Source organism: Carya illinoinensis, chromosome 12 (assembly GCF_018687715.1).
Source record: "Carya illinoinensis cultivar Pawnee chromosome 12, C.illinoinensisPawnee_v1, whole genome shotgun sequence".
Lineage (NCBI taxonomy): Eukaryota > Viridiplantae > Streptophyta > Magnoliopsida > Fagales > Juglandaceae > Carya > Carya illinoinensis.
The window spans coordinates 8,152,315-8,176,801 of NC_056763.1; the positions used below are offsets into that span (position 1 = coordinate 8,152,315).

The 24,487-nt window shown below is 36.1% G+C and overlaps 1 non-coding gene across 1 annotated transcript; it reads right to left on the reverse strand.

The window, feature by feature from the left end:
* Nucleotides 1-16,505: 16,505 nt before the first annotated feature.
* On the reverse strand, nucleotides 16,506-16,613 carry LOC122290570. Its single transcript, XR_006236433.1, has one exon. It is a non-coding gene; the product is annotated as a small nucleolar RNA R71 (small nucleolar RNA).
* Between the last annotated feature and the right edge of the window lie 7,874 nt (nucleotides 16,614-24,487).

Below are 24,487 nucleotides of genomic sequence, written 5' to 3' on the forward strand. Positions count from 1 at the left end.
AGTGCGGAAGATGGTTTAAAGATGATTAATCACTTATAAGTTGATTAATGCACGTAAGTCCAGTTACAAGCTTAACCAAGGCTAGATAGGGGTCGAATGGCACATCTTGGGCATGAGGGAAACCAATGGATGACATCTGTGGGCTACAATTCATAGAATGAATGAAAAGATGGGTTTCTTAGAGTCAATTCATCCAATGCTAGAACTGAGTTACGACTGTCAAGGTGGGATGTATTTGATGAGATTTCCCTTGAGAAAATGGTGTAAATGGCTTAGGCTGGAGTCCGATTAATTACAATGCTCAAAGAGATGCACCTAGGTGGCGATTGGTGGTGACTTTGTCATTGGAACGACTTTCCTTGTATTGAAATGTTGTGAATCAATTCTAATCTTCTATTCTTCTCTAAGAATGATGGGAAACAACAACAAAAGTATTAATGTCCATATAAAAGTGGTGAGAAAGTGTTGCCCAGATGACTAACACAAGAGGCGGGGTGAATTGAGTTGTATTAAAAAATAACAATTATAAATCAAATATATAGTATAAAATATAAACAAAATATGAAATAACAATAAATATAAAGAGTAAGGGTAAGAGAGAAGCAAACTTGGTATGTTAACGAGGTTCGGCCCCACTGCCTACGTCCTCGCCTCAAGCTACCCCTTGAGGATTCCCAAATTCACTATTCAACCTCCTTCAGGTGGAGATAGAAACCTATTACACCTTTGAACAACACCGCTACAAAGATCCGTGTAGAACACCCTCTACACTTGCAATCACCTTACACGTGGTGATTCAACTATTCCCCGTGTAGAATACTTTCTACACGCACAAGGGTTATACACACCCTTTTTCTGGTACAAAAGCTGAGAGTGGGTTGGTTATCAGAAAACACTCCTCAATGAGTGAAATAAGAACAATACAGCGCAAACTATATCTCTCAAAATGAACAAGGATTAAGGCTCAATGCTTAGAGAAGAGAGAATGAAAGCTTTGAATGAATGTTGTATGCTCTGGATGTTGTGAATGTGAAGCTCTCAAATGATCTATTTATGGGCATATGAGACTTCATATTCAAATTTAAAAAGATTCACATGTCAAAGACAACATCATTCACTTTTTCAAAAAAAGCAAACCTAACTTTTAGTTTTGGCATATGACAAAAGGAGCACACTTTCCTTTTCAAAAAATTCAAACCTAATCTTTTACTTTTTGCATATGACAAGAGGAGCACACTTTCTTTTTCAAAATATTCAAACCTAATCTTTTACTTTTTGTATATGACAAAAGGAGCACACTTTACTTTTCAAAAAATTCAAACAAAATCATCTACCTTTTGTATAAGTCTAAAAAAGCATCAATCACTTTTGAAAATATTCAAATTAAACATCCACATGTGAAAGATGACAATCAATCATCTTTAATATTTTCAAAGTTTAACCCTTTAATCAAGGCATGCACATGTAGAAGATGACAATCAATCATCTTTAATATTTTCAAAGTTCAACCATTTAATCAAGGCATGCACATGTAAAAGATGACAATCAATCATCTTCCAAAATTTTCAAATTTAATTTTCAAAAATATTAATGCACATGTGGAAAATGTATTTTAATGCTTTATGATAAAATATTAATTTTGAGCATTAATCCTAATTTCAAATTTTAAGAGATTTACAACATTACTTTATGACTTTAATGTGAACTTGTTTACTTCTTGCTCATGTTTGGTTCTCTGATGTGCTTGACTCCATTGTGTGGACAACTTGAGCTTGAAACACCTTTATTCTTTGAATTCCTTTGTTATCATCAAAATCCATGTGTAGATTTATAATCACATGAAACTTGAAACCTTGGGTTCAACAATCACCCCCTTTTTGATGATGACAAATACTTGATAGAACTTGAAACCTGTATTAATACTTAAGCTCCCCCTGAAAATCTGCGTTAGTTTTTCAAGCAAAAGTATAAATATAATTCCAAGTATATATAACAAGTTTAGCAATTTAAACAATGTTAATGTTCTAGTCTAAAACTTCTCCCCCTTTTGGCATCATTAAAAATGATCGACAGCAAGTAAATGGACTGAAGAAAACGATGCGTTTAATAGTCACTGTAGATAGTTGAAAAAGGAGCCGTCCGTGACCCGACAAATGTTGCAAAGTCTCAAGGCCTAACTCTATGAATTTAGTACGGCTGGAGATTTAAACAATCGCCTGATGTTGTTGACAAACGTGATTGAAGGCTCTAAGTTTATATAAAAAAAAATAAGCATTTTCATCTATCGGATGCCAAAAAAATACATCGCTTCTTGACCTGAGTTCTGTTTTTCCACAACGATAGAATGGCTGCGCAATTCTCTTCCACTAATGTTCCAGACTTGAATCAGGAACCCTTGACGCATCAATAATCAATCTTCTCTCCTGAGGCCGTCAATACCATGATAGGAGCAGAGAATCGTTTTTCTCGTAAGGCTGATTCTGAGATTATTGCAGAATCAAGAATGCTCAGTAGTCAATATGCTGCCTCTGTTATGATCATATCTCGGAGGTTAATGGCGAGGGTGAGTGAGATTGATCATCTTAACATGCAAATATCTGAGTTACGACAGAAGCTTGCTAATAAGGATAGTGAGAATAAAAGGCAAAAGCAAGAAAACCAAGAGTTGAAAAAATTTACAGATTGGTATGCTCATGATCTGCAACCACGAATAGAGGAGCTGGAACGAGAAAGGGTTCAGATACAAGGTCAAAATCGGCAAATAACAGCAGAGGTTCATCGTTTACTAGAAAAATAGGGACAATCTACTGTTAATCTCGCTGGCTTAGTAAGAAAACTTTTGACAATGTGTGTCCAGCATATCTTGTATTTCTTTTGACTAAATAAGATTTGAAGAGACAATAGTTTATCTTATTCTTTATGCTATCTCTATAAAATCAGTGCTGAAGTTCATCCAATCCGCATCAAGTTTTCTTCTCATCTTTATAACTCATCTGCATTCCTTCAACATTCTCGTTTTAAGCTTTCTATTCTTTTCTCAATGGCTCATTCTTCTAACATTTCTCTAGATCCATCCATGAGGCATTCTGCATCTCAACCTCCTGTCCTTTCTGCAGCTGCCATTGGTGCCATGTTACAGCAAGAAAATAATAATCTGACTAATAAGTCAGATTCTGATGCTATTTATGACTTGGTGAGTCTTGGGACTCGCTACTCTTCCTCTATTGTTGCTTTTTCTCAGTGGTTATAAGCCAAAAATCATGAAGTTGAAAAGCTCAAAGAACAAATTGTTGTACTTCAACGAATTGTTCAAGACTCTCACATAAGGGAAGGAATCATTCGGTAGAAGACTAAACAGTTGAAATCTTTATTAGATTCTTCATTCCGCTTGCCGGTTCCCATGGATAAGAATGACATGATATTGTATGAAGAGAATGAGCGTCTCAAACATGAGGCTAAGAATCTCAAGTTTATGTAAAAGTATTTAAAAAATCTATCTCTATTTTTATTGATTTTGGTCTATCTTTTAAGAGATATTCGTAGCATGCATCATACCTATTTCTCTTCTGATCATACATAATCTATCTTCTGATAAAGGCTTTGTGAAAATATCTGCTAACTGATTGTGTGTGTTTGTGAACTCTAGTACTATATCGCCTTTCTGCACATGATCTTGAAGAAAATGATATCTTATTTCAATATGCTTAGTTCTAGAATGTCGTATTGGGTTCTTTGAAAGCTTTATAGCACTTGTATTATCACATTTGATTGGAATCTGATTATACATGAGTTTAAAATCTTCAAGTTGTTGCTTCATCATGTAGAGAACTTGAGCACAACAACTACCCGCAGCAATATATTCTGCCTCAGCAGTAGATAGTGCAACAGAATTTTGTTTTTTACTAAACCAGGAAACTAATGCATGACCTAAGAAATGGAATGCTCTACTAGTGCTTTTTCGATTTATTTTACAGCCAGCATAATCTGCATCTGTGTAGCTGATTAGATCAAAAGATGTGTGCTTAGGGTACCATAACCCTAGGTTAATTGTACCACTAAGATATCTAATAATGCGCTTAACTGCAATTAAATGTGATTCTTTTGGAGATGATTGAAAGCGTGCACATAAGCACACACTAAACATAATATCTGGTCTACTGGCTGTTAAATATAATAAGCTACCAATCATACCTCGATATATCTTCGAGTCAACTGGCTTACCGGATTCATCTTTATCAAGTTTAGTTGATGGGCTCATTGGTGTTCCAATTTCCTTAGCATTTTCCATCCCAAACTTCTTCAGTAATTCCTTAATATATTTTGATTGATTGATGAATGTTTCACTTTTTGGTTGCTTAATTTGCAATCTGAGAAAGAATGTAAGTTCTCCCATCATGCTCATCTCAAATTCTTCCTGCATAGTCTTAGCAAAAACTTGACACATATTTTCATTAGTAGCACCGAATATTATATCATCAACATAAATCTGAATCAAAAGAATATCATCATTTTCATATTTAATGAAAAGAGTTGTGTCAATTTTTCCTTTTGAAAAACCTTTTTCAATCAAGAAACCACTGAGTCTCTCGTACCAAGCTCTAGGAGCTTGTTTAAGTCTATATAGTGCTTTTGTGAGTTTGAAAACGTGATTTGGGAAAATATGATTTTCAAAACCTGGAGGTTGCTCAACATATACCTCTTCATTTATAAAACCATTTAAGAAAGCACTTTTAACATCCATTTGAAAAAGTTTGAAATCTTTATAACAAGCATATGCAAGTAGCATTCAAATAGCTTCTAATCTTGCGACTGGTGCATATGTCTCATCATAATCGATTCCTTCTTCTTGATTAAAACCTTGGGTTACAAGTCGAGCCTTATTTCTAGTAATGACTCCGGACTCATCTTTCTTGTTTCTAAAAACCCATTTTGTTCCAATAATAGTATGATTTTTGGGTCTAGGAACAAGTGTCCAAACATCATTTCTTTCAAATTGATTCAGCTCTTCTTGCATAGCTAGAATCCAAGATTCATCAAGAAGTGCATCATCAATATTTTTGGGTTTAATTTGAGATAGAAAAGCAGTATGATTGCAAATATTTCTAAGAGATGATCGAATACTTACACCTCGTGAAGGTTCTCCCAAAATTTGTTCCTCTGGATGATCTTTCACAAATTTCCACTGTTTGGTTGCATCTTGTATTAAATTTTGATGATCTTTCCTGATGGCTCCATTTGAACTTCCTCTATTGTTTTCTCTTTGTTGAGATTGAGACTTTCCGTGTTATTTATACCTCCTGTTTCTTCATCAATAGATTTCTTGGAGAGTGGAGAATTAGATTCATCAAATACTACATGCATAGATTCTTGTACAGTCAAAGTCTTTTTATTGAATACTCTATAAGCTTTAATATTAGTAGAATACCCGAGAAAGATACCTTCATCAGATTTTGCATCAAACTTGCCTAAATTATCCCTGTCATTCAAAATAAAACATTTGCATCCAAATACATGAAAGTAACAAATGTTTGGCTTTTTCTCATTCCAAAGCTCATAGGGGGTTTTATCTAATTTCGACCTTAGCATAACTCTATTTATAACATAACATGCAGTACTTACCGCTTCGGCCCAAAAATAACTAGGCAAGTTGTTCTTATTGAGCATTGTTCTTGCCATCTCTTGAAGAGATCTATTTTTCCTCTCTACTACCCCATTTTGTTGAGGAGTTCGAGGAGCAGAAAAATTATGCACAAAACCATTTTCATCACAAAATGTTTCAATATTTTTATTAACAAACTCTTTTCCCCTATCACTTCGGATACTTGAAATAGTATAGCCCTTTCATTTTGAATTCTCTTGCATAACTTGGTAAAGGCATTATGTGCCTCATCTTTATGAGCAAGAAAGATGCCCCAAATATATCTAAAGAAATCATCAACAATAACAAATGCATAATATTTTCCTCCTAGACTTGCAACTCTATTTGGTCCAAAAAGATCCATGTGTATCAGTTGCAACGGTCTAGTAGTGGAAATATGTTTCTTAGTTTTAAGAAAATTTATTTTTGGTAAATCTCTCACAAGATAATTTTTTGAAAGTTTGGAAATAAGTTCCATGTTGGCATGACCTAATCTTCTATGCCATAGCCAACTAGTTTCATTTTGAACAGAAAGGCAAATAGCATCTTGTGAGGTAATTTCTTCAAAATCGATTGTATAAATATTATTGTTTCTAAAAGCAATAAAACAAATATTACAATCATGATCATTCAAAATAATGCACTTATCCATTTTGAAAGTAACTATAAATCCTTTATCACATAATTGACTTATGCTCAAAAGATTATGTTTAAAACCTTTAACAAGTAGAACATCTTCAATTATGAGAGAAGATTCATTACCAATTTTATCTATTCCCACGATCTTCCCTTTCGAGTTGTCTCCAAATGTCACATGTCCTTCTTCTTTAGATCTAAGATCAAAGAACTTAGTATTGTCTCCCGTCATGTGTCTTGAACATCCACTATCTAAAAACCACTTGTTTTTGCTTGTGGATGACTTCATGCATACGTATAAAAACAATTAAAATGATTTTTCTTGGTACCCAAGTTCTTTGGATCCTTTATTTATAAGTATTAGAAGAAACAAGATTTTTAGGTACCCATATGGCCCTAATAATCATTGTATGATTTCTTCTAATAGGACAAGTATGATAATTATGACCATTTCTATTACAGAAATTGCAAATAGCATGCGACATATATGAAGAACTTGAATGATTATAATAATATCTTTTTTTGACAAAATTATTTTTATGACAAGAATTTTGATTATTGATCTTTGATGTAGAAGGATTATCAAAGAAATTTTTATAAGGTTTGTATTTTTGTTTTGGCATATATCTCAAACCTGCCTTATCAAAAACACATCTTTGACTACCAAGAAGTTTTTCAAAATTTCTTTTTCCATTCGTAAAGTTTTCAACAATATTTTCTAAATCGGTTTTCTTCTTATTCAATTCAAGATTTTCATCTTTCAAAATAATACTTTCTTTTCTTAAAATATCAATTTCATTTGTTAAAAAATAATTTTTCTTTTTCAAAGCAGTATATTTGATACCCAATTTTTCAAATTCCTTATAAACCTCTTCTAAAACATTTTGCAATTTTTCATATGAAGGATCTTCAATGTTATCAAGATTTGTTACCTCAATGTCATCTTTAGCCATAAGACAAAGATTTGCTGATTCTTCATTGCTTGCTTCACTATCTGAGCTATTTGAATCATCATCTCATGTAGCTTTCATTACTTTCTTGCCATTGTTTCGATCTTTCTTTAGCAAAGGACAATCTGGCTTGATATGACTAGGGTTATTGCATTTATAACAAATTAAAGTGTCATTTTTACCTGAATCTTTCTTGAAAAACTTTTTGAAAGATTTTCTCGGAGGAGTTTTATTTTTCTTTAAGAACCTCTGAATTCTTCTTGTTATCATCGCAACTTCTTCATCTTTATCTTCATTTTCCTCATGTTCATCACTTTCACTTTCATGAGGAACAACTTTAAGTGCCAAGCTCTTCTTTGGCTTTCCTTCTTCTTCTCCTCTTTTCAATGTGTACTCATGGGTGATAAGTGACCTGATGAGTTCATTCACTTCGAGCTTCTTGAGGTCTCTAGTTTCAAGAATCGCTGTCACTTTTGATTCCTAGCGTTTTGGTAGAGAGTTGAGAATTTTTCTTACTATCTTCACCTTGGAATAAACTTTGCCCAGAGCTGTCAAGCTATTTATGATGTTAGTAAAACGAGTGTGCATTAGAAATAGATTCATCATCATTCATCTTAAACATTTCATATTCATGAGTAAGAATATAAATTTTTGATTCCTTGACTTGCGAAGTTCCTTCATAAGTAACTTCCAAGTTATCCCAAATTTCTTTTGCCGTAGCACAAGTCATTATTCTATTAAACTCATTTCCATTGAGAGCATTAAATAATAAATTCATAGCAGTTAAATTCAAAGTATAAAGTCTATCGTCTTCACGATCAAACTCTTCTTCTTCCTTTTTGACCTTTACTCCATCAACTACTTTTGTTGGAATATAAGATCCATTTACAATACATTTCTAGATTTCTCGACCTTGAGCCTGTAGGAATATTCTCATTCTAACTTTCCAGAATGAGTAATTATCTCCACAAAAGAGTGAAGGCCGACTGCTAGATTGACCTTCACCAAATGAAGCTGCAATGTTAGCCATAAGATCTTAACTCAAAAGATAGTTAATCTTATAATAGAGCTCTTAGCTCTGATACCAATTGTTACTGATCATAGGCCGCACCTATGTCACCTAACAATTGTACCTACCAGACTAGCCGGCCACCGTCTCTACCGGTGCACCGTCACCCATGGTCGGAGAGTCTTGCTTCGGTGACACAGTCACAAGCTAGAGTTCCCATGAGTGATCTGCCTGTATGAACAGTACAGGTCAACTAGCTCTGATACCAATTGTTGCCCAGATGACTAACACAAGAGGGGGGGTGAATTGAGTTGTATTAAAAAATAACAATTATAAATCAAATATATAATATAAAATATAAACAAAATATGAAACAACAATAAATATAAAGAGTAAGGGTAAGAGAGAAGCAAACTCAGTATGTTAACGAGATTCGGCCCCACTGCCTACGTCCTCGCCTCAAGCTACCCATTGAGGATTCCCAAATTCACTATTCAACCTCGTTCAGGTGGAGATAGAAACCTATTACACCTTTGAACAACACCGCTACAAAGAATCCATAGAACACCCTCTACACTTGCAATCACCTTACACGTGGTGATTCAACTATTCCTCGTGTAGAATACTTTCTACACGCACGAGGGTTATACACACCCTTTTTCTGGTACAAAAGCTGATAGTGGGTACGTTATCAGCAAACACTCCTCAATGAGTGAAATAAGGACAATACAGCGGAAACTATATCTCTCAAAATGAACAAGGATTAAGGCTCAATGCTTAGAGAAGAGAGAATGAAAGCATTGAATGAATGTTGTATGCTCTGGATGTTGTGAATGTGAAGCTCTCAAATCACCTATTTATAGACATATAAGACTTCATATTCAAATTTAAAAAAATTCACATGTCAAAGACAACATCATTCACTTTTTCAAAAAAATCAAACCAAATCTTTTACTTTTGGCATTGACAAAAGGAACACACTTTCATTTTCAAAAAATTCAAACCTAATCTTGTACTTTTTGCATATGACAAAAGGAGCACACTCTCTTTTTCAAAATATTCAAACCTAATCTTTTACTTTTTGTATATAACAAAAGGAGCACACTTTACTTTTCAAAAAATTCAAACAAAATCATCTACCTTTTGTATAAGTCTAAAAAAGCATCAATCACTTTTGAAAATATTCAAATAAAACATGCACATGTGAAAGATGACAATCAATCATCTTTAATATTTTCAAAGTTCAACCCTTTAATCAAGGCATGCACATGTAAAAGATGACAATCAATCATCTTTCAAAATTTTCAAATTTAATTTTCAAAAATATTCATGCACATGTGGAAAATGTATTTTAATGCTTTATGATAAAATATTAATTTTGAGCATTAATCCTAATTTCAAATTTTAAGAGATTTACAACATTACTTTATGACTTTAATGTGAACTTGTTTCCTTCTTGCTCATGCTTGGTTCTTTGATGTGCTTGACTCCATTGTATCGACAACTTGAGCTTGAAACTCCTTTATTCTTTGAATTCATTTGTTATCATCAAAATCCATGTGTAGATTTATAATCACATGAAACTTGAAACCATGGGTTCAACAGAAAGAATTAAGAAGCAAATTAAGCTTGAAACATGGTTTAGAGATGACTAATCACTTGCAAGTTGATTAACGACCTTAACTCCGGTTAAAAGCTTAACCAAGGCAAGATAAAGGGAGTTTGGCACGTCTTGGGCTTGAGGGAAACCAATGGTATGGCAAATGTGGGTTACAATTGGAAGAGTGAAGGATAAGAAAAGTTTGTTTGAGTCAATTCGTCCAATGCTAGAACTGAGTTTTGAAGGTTAAGGTGGGATGCATTTACTGAGATTTCTCTTGAGAAAATGGTGTAAACGGCATAGGGTAGAGTCTGATTAGTTGCAATGCACACGGAGGTGTGCCTAGGTGACGATTGGCGGCAACTTGGGTGTTAGGATGACTTTCCTTGTATTAAAATATGGTGGATTAAGTCTAATCTTCTATTCCGCTCTGAGAACGATGGGAAACAAAACAATAAGAGTAGTAAGGCCCATATCAAAAAAGAGAGAAAGAATTAAAAATAAAATTAAGTGCGAAAGATGGTTTAAAGATGATTAATCACTTGTAAGTTGATTAATGCCCTTAAGTCCAGTTACAAGCTTAACCGAGACAAGATAAGCGGCGTATGGCACATCTTTGGCACGAGGGAAGCCAATGGTACGGCATCTGTGGGCTAAAATTCGAAGAATGAAAGAAAAGACGTGTTTGTTAGAGTCAATCGATACAATGCTAGAACTGAGTTACGATTGTCAAGGTGGGATGTATTTGATGAGATTTCCCTTGAGAAAATGTTGTAAATGGCATAAGCTAGAATCCAATTAGTTTCAATGCTCAAAGAGGTGCACCTAGGTGGCGATTGGCGTTGACTTTGTCATTGGAACGACTTTCCTTGTATTGAAATGTTGTTTATCAATTCTAATCTTCTATGCTTCTCTAAGAATGGTGGGAAACAACAATAAAAGTATTAACGTCCATATAAAAGTGGTGAGAAAGAATTAAGAAGTAAATTAAGCTTGAAACATGATTTAGAGATGACTAATCACTTTTAAGTTGATTAATGACCTTAACTCCGGTTACAAGCTTAACCAAGGCAAGATAAGGGGAGTTTGGCACGTCTTGGGCTTGAGGGAAACCAATGGTATGGCATCTATGGGTTACAATTGGAAGAATGAAGGATAAGAAAGATAGTTTGAGTCAATTGGTCTGATGCTAGAATTGAGTTTTGACGGTTAAGGTGGGATGCATTTGTTGAGATTTCCCTTGAGAAAATGGTCTAAATGGGAAAGGGTAGAGTCTTATTAGTTGCAATGCACATGGAGACGCACCAGGGTGACGATTGGCGGCGACTTGGGTGTTGTAATGACTTTCCTTGTATTAAAATATGGGGGATCAAGTCTAATCTTCTATTTCGTTCTGAGAACGATGGGAAACAAAACAATAAGAGTAAGAAGGCCCATATCAAAAAAGAGAGAAAGAATTAAAATGAAATTGAGTGCGAATGATGGTTTACAGATGATTAATCATTGTAAATTGATTAATGCCCTTAAGTCCAGTTACAAGCTTAATCGAGGCTAGATAAGGGTCGTATGGCACACCTTGGGCATGAGGGAAACCAATGGTATGGCATTTGTGGGCTAAAATTCGAAGAATGAAAGAAAAGACGGGTTTTTTAGAGTCAATCCATCCAATGCTAGAACTGAGTTACGACTGTGAAGGTGGGATGTATTTGATGAGATTTCCCTTGAGAAAATGGTCTAAACGGCATAGGCCGAAGTTCGATTAGTTGCAATGCAGAAAGATGTGCACCTAGGTGGCGATTGGTGGTGACTATGGTGTTGGAATGACTTTCCTTGTATTAAAATATGGTGTATCAAGTCTAATCTTTGATTCCGCTCGAAGAACGATGGGAAACAAAAGAATAAGAGTAATACCACCCATATCAAAAAAGAGAGAAAGAATTAAAAATGAAATTAAGTGCGGAAGATGGTTTAAAGATGATTAATCACTTGTAAGTTGATTAATGCGCTTAAGTCCAGTTACAAGCTTGACCAAGGCTAGATAAGGGTCGAATGGCACATCTTGGGCATGAGGGAAACCAATGGATCACATCTGTGGGCTACAATTTGAAGAATGAAAGAAAAGATGGGTTTCAGAGTCAATTCGTCGAATGCTTGAAATGAGTTACGACTGTCAAGGTGGGATATATTTGATGAGATTTCCCTTGAGAAAATGGTGTAAATGGCATAGGCTAGAGTCTGATTAGTTGCAATGCTCAAAGAGGTGCACCTAGGTGGCGATTGGAGGTGACGTTGCTTGTATTGAAATGTTGCGAATCAAATCTAACCTTCTATTCTTCTGTTAGATTGGTGGGAAACAACAATAAAAGTATTAATGTCCATATAAAAGTGGTGAGAAAGCAATAAGAAGCAAATTAAGCTTGAAACATGGTTTAGCGATGACTAATCACTTGTAAGTTGATTAATGACCTTAACTCCGGTTACAAGCTTAAGCAAGGCAAGATAAGGGAGTTTGGCACGTCTTGGGCTTGAGGGAAACCAATGGTATGGCATCTGTGGGTTACAATTGGAAGAATGAAGGATAAGAAAAGTTTGTTTGAGTCAATTCGTCCAATGCTAGAACTGAGTTTTGACGGTTAAGGTGGGATGCAATTGCTGAGATTTCCCTTGAGAAAATGGTGTAAACGGCATAGGGTAGAGTCCTATTAGTTGCAATGCACACGGAGGGGCACCTAGGTGACGATTGGCGGTGACTTGGGTGTTGGAATGACTTTCCTTGTATTAAAATATGGTAGATCAAGTCTAATCTTCTATTCCACTATGAGAACGATGGGAAACAAAACAATAAGAGTAATAAGGCCCATATCAAAAAAGAGGGAAAAAATTAAAAATGAAATTAAGTGCGGAAGATGGTTTAAAGATGATTAATCACTTGCAAGTTGATTAATGCCCTTAAGTCCAGTTATAAGCTTAACCAAGGCTAGATAAGGGGCGAATGGCACATCTTGGGTATGAGGGAAACCAATGGATGACATCTGTGGGCTACAATTCGAAGAATGAAAGAAAAGATGGGTTTCTTAGAGTCAATTCATCCAATGCTAGAACAGAGTTACGACTGTCAAGGTGGGATGTATTTGATGAGATTTCCCTTGAGAAAATGGTGTAAATGGCATACGCTAGAGTTAGATTAGTCGCAATGCTCAAAGAGGTGCACCTAGGTGGTGATTGCCGGTGACTTTGTCGTTGGAACGACTTTCCTTGTATTGAAATGTTGTAAATCAATTCTAAGGGGCATATGGCACATCTTGGGCATGAGGGAAACCAATCGTATGACATCTGTGGGCTACAATTCGAAGGGAAATCTCATTGGTGGTGACAATGGCGTTGGAATGACTTTCCTTCTATTAAAATCTGGTGGATCAAGTCTAATCGTCTATTTCGCTGTGAGAATGATGGGAAACAAAACAATAAGAGTAATAACGCCCATATCAAAAAGGATAGAAAGAATTAAAAATCAAATTAAGTGCAGAAGATGGTTTAAAGATGATTAATCACTTGTAAGTTGATTAATGCGCTTCGGTCCAGTTACAAGCTTAACCGAGGCTAGATAAGGGGCGTATGGCACATCTTGGGCATAAGAGAAACCAATCGTATGGCATCTGTGGGCTACAATTTGAAGAATGAAAGAAAAGATGGGTTTCTTAGAGTCAATTCGTCCAATGCTAGAACTGAGTTACGACTGTCAAGGTGGGATGTATTTGATGAGATTTCCCTTGAGAAAATGGTCTAAACAGCATAGGCCAAAGTTTGATTAGCTGCAATGCAGAAAGAGGTGCACCTAGGTGGCGATTGGTTGTGACTATGGCCTTGGAATGACTTTCCTTCTATTAAAATGTGGTGGGTCAAGTCTAATCTTCTATTCCACTATAAGAATAATGGGAAACAAAACAATAAGAGTAATAATGCCCATATCAAAAAAGAGAGAAAGAATTAAAAATCAAATTAAGTGCGGAAGATGGTTTAAAGATGACTAATCACTTGTAAGTTCATTAATGCGCTTAAGTCCAGTTACAAGCTTAACCAAGGCTAGATAAGGGGCGAATGGCACATCTTGGGCATGAGTGAAACCAGTCGTATGACATCTGTTGGGCCACAATTCGAAGAATGAAAGAAAAGATGGGTTTCGTAGAGTCAATTCTTCCAATGCTAGAACTGAGTTACGGCTGTTAAGGTGGGATGTATTTGATGAGATTTCCCTTAAGAAAATGGTGTAAATTGCATAGGCTAGAGTCTGATTAGTTGCAATGCTTAGAGAGGTGCACCTAGATGGCGATTGGCGGTGACTTTGTTTAGAGAATGGTGGGAAACAACAATAAAAGTATTAATGTCCATATAAAAGTGGTGAGAAAGAATTAAGAAGCAAATTAAGCTTGAAACATGGTTTAGAGATGACTAATCACTTTTAAGTTGATTAATGACCTTAACTCTGGTTACAAGCTTAACCAAGGCAAAATAAGGGGAGTTTGGCACGTCTTGGGCTTGAGGGAAACCAATGGTATGGCATCTGTGGGTTACAATTGGAAGAATGAAGCATAAGAAAAGTTTGTTTGAGTCAATTCGTCCGATGACAGAACTGAGTTTTGACGGTTAAGGTGGGATGCATTTTGATGAGTGTGTGAAAGTGCACTCTATATACCCTATTATTGGACTAAAATGCTAAAATGTGGATAGAAATCATAGGAATTAATGTGTATTCTTAAATTGAATTTTTATTTACGTTGGGATACTCCTAAGCAGTTTTTTTTTATGTCTAATTTCAGAGTTTATAAAAGAGCAAGTCAAGCCCAGTCAAATTCAAAAGAGGACATTCATGGGGTTTGAGAGCAATTTGGAAGAAAAGAAAAAGAAAAAAAATCACAAAATGAGACCACAAGAAGTCCAAGTCCGAAATTCGCTAGGGACACTCTGGACATACTTTTAGTCTTTTGACTGTATCGTTTTACTCACATATCAGATTGATTCGATTCTTGATGCATTAGAAAGATATCTTAAAGGGCTATAACTTTGTCTCTAATAAGAATTTCCAAATTAGAACTCTTGAAGGGTGTACGTGGCTGGCAAGATAAGTCCTAAAATTTAGGCGATTTTTTTTATGCGGAAATAAAGAGGACATTAGGGTTTCTTTCTTACCCTATATAAGCATATCATTAGCACGAAATGGAGGGGAGGAAGAGGCACAAGAGGCAGATCTGAAGAGAGGAGAAAATCACTTACATGGCCACCATTCGCTTCAGTTTTCTCTAGAGATTTTTGTTGTCCATTATATTTATGGGTAACTAAATTCTCAAGTAGGGTTAGGAATGAACTTGCACATTAGATGGTATTTCTAATTTATTGTTAATTCATGTATTTGATTTTCAATTGCTAAAACTCTTTTGTTTTATCATTCTCAATTCATCGTTGATGTTTTCTTCTCCGAATAATCATAGAATTTATTGTGTTTATGGATTCAGTCATGCATTTTCTATTGAATGGATTAGTTCTTTGATTATGTTTGGATCAATTATTTATCTATATTGATTTAGTTTTTTGCTGCAATATCACTTCCTGAGTATATTGTCGTCATTGGATTTTATCAATAGGGGTAGTAATTCATGTTTTTTCAAAGAGTTACATTTGATTTAAGTCTGGTTTATAAATCTATACCTTCCGATTGGGAATTGCAGGAATTGAGTTCCTAATTGAGTTATCCAATGAATTAAGAATAATTAAAATACCAAATTTGTGCAAGGGATTCCCGACGCTCTATTGTTTGTCAAATTTGAGTACTTTTTCTGTTAATCACTTTGCTTCACTTGAATTTAAATTTAAAATTAATCTTTGTTTTCTATTACTTATTTAATATTTTTTCTTTAGTTTCTTTGTTCCTCTTGCTATTCTTTTAATTTGTCTCCCTGTGGAATCGACACCCCAAAGCTGTGCTACAATTACCGCGTTATTCTTTGGGCGTAATCAAATTTTGGCGCCGTTGCCGAGGAAACGATAGAAAAATTGTGAGATAGTTTTTCTTTTTAATAGTTTGTAAAGGCAGTAACTTCATTCCCTATTTTAGCTTGCTGCATCTTTTTTTTATTTTCTTTTTCTTTTTGTAGTTTTTTTTTTAGTGTTGCGTTTTTCTCTACCTTGCATGCACAGGTATAGAGACGCCTTGGGTCGGTTTGCTTGTAGACCTGTGTTAGAGTCAGAGTTTAATTTTTCTGATCATTTATTTGATAATTCTTCTAATTCTAAGAAAATGAGTGAACACGAAGATCAACCCACTAGGACCCTTCAGGATTACCTCCACCCTACACGCATAGCCACACCATCATGCATCATGTTTCCATCTAATATTCACCAATTGGATTTTAAAACAGGAATGATATAGTTACTCCCTATTTTTTATGGCTTGGAAAATGAAAATCCATATGTGCACATTAGGGAGTTTGAGGAAGTAGTTGCCACTTTTCATAGTCAAAATGCAACTGATGATATTGTGAGACTTAAGTTCTTTCCTTTCTCTTTGAACGATAGAGCTAAGAGTTGGTTATACTCATTGAGACCACGATCTATTGGATCATGGAATGAGATGACTCAGGTCTTCTTTAATAAATACTTTCCCCAACATAAGACCAATGCTTTAAAAAGGCAAATCTCCACCTTTGTACAAAAGGATAGTGAGACTTTGTATCAGTCTTGGGAGAGATTTAAGGAGCTATTGAGTATGTGTCCTCACCATGGATATGAGAATTGGCGCTTAGTGAGTTATTTTTATGAGGGACTTACACCTAGAGAGCGTCAATTTGTGGAGATGATGTGTAATGGTGAGTTCTTACAGAAAGATCCTGATGAGGCCATAGAATAGCTCAATGAGCTTGCTGAAAAAGCTCACACTTGGACTGGACCTAGTGCTACTGAGAGCACAAATAGGTCACGACCTGCAGCAAACCTAAATGGTGGTGGAATTTACCATCTCAGGGAAGAAGATAACCTAAAAGCTAAGGTTGAGATGCTCACTACAGAGCTAGAGGCGTTGAAGACTAAGGACTTAAAGCCAATACACGTGGCTAATCATGCAGAGTTTTTTGGACCATGTTTTGTGTGTGGTGGGGTAGGTCACCTTGCCCAAGAGTGTCCCACATGTGCTGAGATGAGAAGAATGTATGAGGAACAATGTAATGCCTTAGGTATGTACAAGAAGCCTTTTACACATTTCTCTGACACCTATAATCCGGGGTGGCGTAATCACCCCAATTTTAGCTGGAAGTCTGAAAACCAGTCGCCCTCACAACCCCCTAGATTATATCCTACACCATATCATGCACCTTCATCTTCTAGGAGCCCCTTAGAAGATACTTTACATGCTTTTATTGAGGCACAAGGTAAGACTAACCAAAAGTTTGAATCTTTGATTATGCAAGTTGTTCAAGAAAATAAGGAGATAAAAAGCCAAGTGTCCAAATTGATGAGCTCCTTGAGTATGAATGAGCGAGGTAAGTTTCCTTCTCAAGCTCAATCCGTACCCCATGGTCAACACATGGCACAAGAGAATTTGAAGGATGCGAATGCCATTGTGACACGAAGTGGTAAGTCATTACACATCCCAACAACGAACAAATCAGAGGATGTGGAAGAGGATCAAAGTAATAGTGGTGCCGAGCTGCCCAAAGAAGTCGAGGTAATAAAGAGCCCAGTTAAGGTACCATTTCCTCAAGCTTTAAAACTAAATAAGCGAACTTTGGATCCTAACAATGAAATCTTGGAGAATCTCAAGCAGGTAAAAATTAACCTCCCTCTCTTGCATGTTATTAAACAAGTTCCTACTTACGCAAAAGTTCTTAAAGATTTGTGTACAGTGAAGAGGAAGCACCATGTTAAGAAGACAACATTTCTGATTGAGCAGCGGATTCCTCCCAAGTACAAGGATCCTGGTTGCCCAACCATTGCATGTAGCATTGGAAATCATGAGTTTGGGCAAGCTTTGCTAGATTTAGGAGCTAGCGTGAATCTAATGCTATATTCTATTTATTTGCAGTTGGGGCTGGGAGAAATCAAACCAACCACTGTGGTATTACAATTGGCTGACCGTTCAGTCAAAGTACCCCGGGGTGTGGTAGAGGATGTTCTAATTCAAATTGATAAATTTTATTATCCTGTTGATTTCCTAATCCTTGACACTAGCTCTATTGTTGATACTACTTCTAAAATTCCTGTGATTTTAGGTAGGCCTTTCCTTGCGATGCTAATGCTCTTATTAATTGCAGGAATGGGCTCATGAAGCTTTCTTTTGGAAACATGACTCTCGAGGTGAATATCTTCCATATTGCAAGACAGCCAGAAGATGATGACGAGAGCCACCAGACATATATGATTGACTCACTCATAGAAAAGGGAGTTTCTATAGCTCATGATTTTGACCCCCTTGAGTATTTTCTTGTTAATTCTGAGTTTAATTCTATCAGTAATCCATCTGATGTATTTGATATTTGTGCTATCTTGATAGAACTCAAGATTATGGCACTCGGGCCTGGCAACCGAAGTTTGAGGAGTTGCCTGAGAGAGAGGAAAAGGAAAATCCTTCAAGTGTGGAAGCACCCAAAGTTGAACTGAAACCTCTGCCTAAGGGTTTAAAGCATGTTTTCCTTGGTCCAGGTGATACTTTTCCTGTTATTATCTCATCTGAATTGTCTACATCTCAAGGTGAGAAATTAATTTGGATCCTAAGTGAGCATAAGTCAGCCTTAGGTTGGAGCATTGCTGATATAAAAGGTGTTAGTCCCCTGGTCTGTTCTCATAAAATTAATTTGGAGAAAGGAACTAGCCCTCATAGAGACCCCCAGCGTAGGCTTAATCCTACTATGAAAGAAGTGGTGAAAAATGAAGTGTTGAAACTATTAGATGCAGGAATCATATATCCTATTGCTGATAGCAAATGGGTAAGTCCTACACAGATTTTTCCTAAGAAGTCAGGTGTTACTGTGGTGAAGAATGACCTGGGAGAGCTAGTCCCTACAAAACTTATGACTGGGTGGCGGATGTGCATTGATTATAGAAAATTGAATGCTGCCACCCGGAAAGACCATTTTCCTCTCCCTTTTATTGATCAAATTCTTGAGCGTGTTGCGGGTCATCCTTTCTATTGTTTCTTGGATGGTTATTCTGGTTATTATCAAATTGAAATTGCATTAGAAGACCAGGATAAAACCACTTTCACTTGTCCTTTCGGTACTTATGCTTTTCGTAGAATGCCATTTGGATTGTGTAATGCACATGCTACTTTTCAACGTTGCATGATGAGCATTTTTAGTGACATGGTTGAAAATTGCATGGAAGTTTTTATGGATGACTTGACTGTTTTTGGATCTACTTTTGATGCATGCTTATTGAATTTAGAGAGGGTGTTGACTCGCTGTGAGGAGAAGGAATTGGTTTTGAATTGGGAAAAATGCCACTTTATGGTACCTTCAGGTATTGTGTTAGGGCATATTATTTCTTCTAGGGGGATAGAGGTAGATTAATCTAAGATTGAATTAATCTCTAAGTTGCCTACACCTAGGACAGTAAAGGACGTGAGATCCTTTCTTGGTCATGCAGGCTTTTATAGGAGGTTCATACAGAATTTTTCCACCATATCTAGACCACTATGTGACCTCCTAACTAAAGATGCTCCATTTGAGTGGACACAAGATTGTCAAGAGGCCTTTAAAATGCTAATTGACAAGCTTACCTCAGCACCCATAATGCAGCCACTTGATTGGACTTTACCTTTTGAGATTATGTGTGATGCAAGTGATTTTGCTGTAGGTGCTGTACTTGGACAGCAAAGGGAGGGAAAGCCTTTTGTCATTTACTATGCTAGTAGAACTCTAACTAGTGCTCAGATGAATTACTCCACCACTGAAAAAGAGTTGCTAGCTGTAGTGTTTGCTTTGGATAAGTTTCGTGCTTACGTGATTGGTTCTCCTATTATTATTTTTACGGATCATGCAGCCCTTAAGTACCTTCTTACAAAGAAGGATGCTAAGGCACGATTAATACGATGGATTTTACTTTTGCAGGAATTTGACATCACCATCAAAGACAAGAAAGGTGCGGAGAACGTAGTGACTGACCATCTCTCGAGGCTCACATTTGAGGACACCTCTGACCACCTGTCAATTAGGGATGATTTTCCCGATGAGCATTTACTATCTATTACTTCTCTACCATGGTTTGCTCATATTGTGAACTATTTGGCTGCAGGTGAGATACCGGTGGATTGGAGCGCTCAGGACAAGAGGAAGTTCATAACTGAGGTACGTAATTTCTATTGGGATGATCCTTTTCTTTTCAAATATTGCCCTGACCAAATTTTAAGGCGTTGCATCCCTGATGAAGAGATTGCTAGCGTCTTAGAATTTTGTCACTCTCAAGCTTGTGGGGGCCACTTTTCAATGAAGAAAACCGCTGCAAAAATTCTGCAGTGTGGATTTTATTAGCTGACCATATTTAAGGATGCAAACATCTATTGTCGCTCATGTGAAAAGTGTCAAAAGTTAGGAGTTATATCCCGTCGTAATATGATGCCCTTAAACTCAATTTTAGTGATTGAAATTTTTGATTGTTGGGGCATTGATTTTATGGGACCATTTCCTCCTTCTTTTGGATATCAATATATTATTGTGGCAGTAGATTATATGTCAAAATGGGTAGAGGCAGCAGCTTGCAGGAGCAATGATAATAGGACGGTAATCAAATTTCTCAAAGAAAATGTGTTATCTCGATTTGGTACACCACGTGCTATCATTAGTGATCGGGGTACACATTTTTACAACCGTTCTTTTGAGGCTTTGATGAAAAAATATGGGGTGGTACATAAGATCTCTACTGCCTACCACCCCCAGACAAGTGGACAAGTAGAACTTGCAAACAGGAAAATTATGCAAATTTTAGAAAAAACGGTCAATCCAGATCGCAAAGATTAGTCTTTAAGACTAGTTGATGCGCTTTGGGCCTATCGTATACAGCTTTTAAAATTTTAGTTGACCGTGTTAGAGGAGTTGAGAAATGATGCTTATTGGGCCATCAAGCATTTCAATTTTGATATGGGAGAAGCAGGTAAGCTTAGAAAATTTCAGTTGACCAAGTTAGAGGAGTTGAGAAATGATGCTTATGAGAGCTCTAGAATCTATAAGGCTAAAATGAAAGCGTTTCATGATAAAAATATTTTGAGAAAAACATTTAAGCTTAATGATCGAGTGTTTTTATATGATTCTAGACTCCATAAGCACCCAGGAAAACTTCGGTCTAGGTGGACTGGCCCCTTTTTAGTAAGGAATGTTTTTGTAAATGGGGCGGTAGAAATAGAAGATCCTAAGGATGGTCAGATCTTTAAAGTAAATGGTCAACGCCTTAAAATATTAATTGATAGGCAAATTCCGAAAGTGGAAGACATTCCACTTGTGGATCTAGTCTATCAACCTTGACCACACCACCAAGGTATATGTTTCTTTATTTATTTTGTTTTGCTTTGTTTTGTTTTTGTTTTTTCTTATTTTCTTTCTTTTCCCTTTTTGTTTGCTGTTGTTTTCTTTGTTTTTGATTACAGGATAGTTTCATTTCATCATTTCAGATTACCATCTTTGGTGTTTAGTGAGCTACCCACGTCACTCATCAGGTGTATTCTACCATTTTCAGTTACTCCCCATTCAATTTTGATTCTTAAACATTGAGGACAATGTTTCATTTAAGTTGGGGGGTGGTGGTGCAAATTCAGTATTTAAAATGCTTGTTGGAACTCTGTGGCATATTTTCATGTGTCAATATTTTTTTTTTAATTTGCATCACACGTGCATCATTTTCACATGTGTACTCATTCTCATTCATAGCCATCTTTGTGAATTCACCAAACCCACCATAATCATTTTTGCTGAGGCATTCACAGAACCCTTAATGCACTTATCCAAGTTTTGTGGTAAGATGGTGGTTTGACACATGTAGCTAGAGAACTCTTTTGCTTAAGTATTCATGTGAGTTTGGAGAGGATTGAGAGCATACAAATGCAATAAATTGTGATAAGCGTTCATTGATCTATTGAATTGGGCACTTCTTTTGAGAATATCATTACATGGTTTGCGGTACAATGGTGGATATACTTGGGATATGACGAAGGTCAATTTAGGATTAACATTTGAGCCTTTCAAGCTATCCTTTCCATCATAGACCCCTAGTAGCTTTTTCTTTTCATATGCCCATATCATCCATGCCTCTCCACATTTGAGTATAACCTATACACAGATTTTCTTACCCTTTTTACTTCCAAGTGTATACTAGGTGTGGAATTTGTATTTTCTTTCTTTAATTTTATCATTTTCAATTAAAAAGAAGAAGAAGAAGAAGAAGACGGAAAAAAAGAGAAGAGTACAAGTTGCAAAGTGTTCAATTGAGTGAGCTCCAAAAAAAAAAAAAAGAAAAAAAAAGAAGTTGGTAGAGATGGAAAGAATACAAAAGTGGCATGTGTTTGTCCATCAAATTGTTGAAAAAAAAAGAGGAAGAAGAAGGAAAAGCATTATTGTTTGATGCTCTGAAAAGTTGGAGAGTATATCAAGTGAGAAGTGTGGTCTATTGAGATATTTAATAAAATTCTCTTTGTATGTACTTGGAAGTTTTTGAATCCCTTTCATCCTTTTTTTTCATATAACTCCCAAACCAAGCCACATTACAACTTTTTGTGTTGACCATTTTGATCCTAAGTAAGCTGTTGGAAAGATTGATGGAAGTCTCATTTGTTAGTGTTCCTATCATAAGATCAATGTCTTACACGAAACACTATTATACCCTTGAGTTATGGAGTTGAACCTTTTGCTTGAGATGTTCTTGATGTTGCATGTGTCAAGGTTAGTGGTACAATGGTTATGGCTTGGAGAACACACACACACTCTGTGGATTGCTATAGGTGGATTGATCGTGATGGGTTATTGGATTCCTTAGATTGTTTTGATATGTGAATCTGGAAAGTGTAACTTGATGGCTTTTATGTGTGATTTTCTTTGGTATTTTTCATTGTTTTGACATGAAAATTGCTAGGGACTAGAAATGAGTAAGTTGGGGGGGGTGATGAGTGTGCGAAACTGCACTCTATAACCCTATTATTGGACTAAAATGCTAAAATGTGGATAGAAATCATAGGAATTAATGTGTATTCTTAAATTCAATTTCTATTTACGTTGGGATACTCCTAAGCAGTTTTTTTTTATGTCTAATTTCAGAGTTTATAAAAGAGCAAGTCAAGCCCAGTCAAATTCAAAAGAGGACATTCACGGGGTTTGAGAGCAATTTGGCAGAAAAGAAAAAGAAAAAAAATCACAAAACGAGACCACAAGTAGTCCAAGTCCGAAATTCGCTAGGGACAGTCTGGACATACTTTTAGTCTTTTTACTATATCTTTCTACTCACATATCAGATTGATGTGATTCTTGATGCATTAGAAATATATCTTAAAGGGCTATAACTTTGTCTCTAATAAGAATTTCTAAATTTGAACTCCTGAAGGGTGTACGTGGCTGCCAAGATAAGTCCTAAAATTTAGGCGATTTGTTTTATGCGGAAATCAAGAGGACATTAGGGTTTCTTTCTTACCTTATATAAGCATATCATTAGCACGAAATGGAGGGGAGGAAGAGGCACAAGAGGTAGATCTGAAGAGAGGAGAAAATCACTTCCATGGCCACCGTTCGCTTTAGTTTTCTGTAGAGATTTTTGTTGTCCATTATATTTATGGGTAACTAAATTCTCAAGTAGGGTTAGGGATGAACTTGCACATTAGATGGTATTTCTAATTTATTGTTAATTCATGTATTTAATCTAGGCTAGATAAGGGGCGTATGGCACATCTTGGGCATGAGGGAAACCAATGGTATGGCATCTGTGGGCTAAAATTTGAAGAATGATAGAAAAGATGGGTTTCTTAGAGTCAATCCATCCAATGCTAGAACTGAGTTACGACTGTCAAGGTGGGATGAATTTGATGAGATTTCCCTTGAGAAAATGGTCTAAACAGCACAGGCCAAAGTCCGATTAGTTGCAATGTAGAAAGAGCTCATCTAGGTGGCGATTGGTTGTGACTATGGCGTTGGAATGACTTTCCTTCTATTAAAATGTGGTGGATCAAGTCTAATCTTCTATTCCACTCTAAGAATGATGGGAAACAAAACAATAAGAGTAATAACGCCCATATCAAAAAAGAGAGAAAGAATTAAAAATCAAATTAAGTGTGGAAGATGGTTTAAAGATGATTAATCATTTGTAAGTTCATTAATGCGCTTAAGTCCAATTACAAGCTTAACCAAGGCTAGATAAGGGGCGAATGCCAAATCTTGGGCATGAGGGAAACCAATCGTATGACATCTGTGGGCCACAATTCGAAGAATGCAAGAAAAGATGAGTTTCTTAGAGTCCATTCGTTCAATACTAGAACTGAGTTACGACAGTCAAGGTGGGATATATTTGACGAGATTTCCCTTGAGAAAATGGTGTAAATTGCATAGGCTAGAGTCTGATTAGTTGCAATGCTCAAAGAGGTGCACCTAGGTGGCTATTGGCGGTGATTTTGTCGTTCGAATGACTTTCCTTGTATTGAA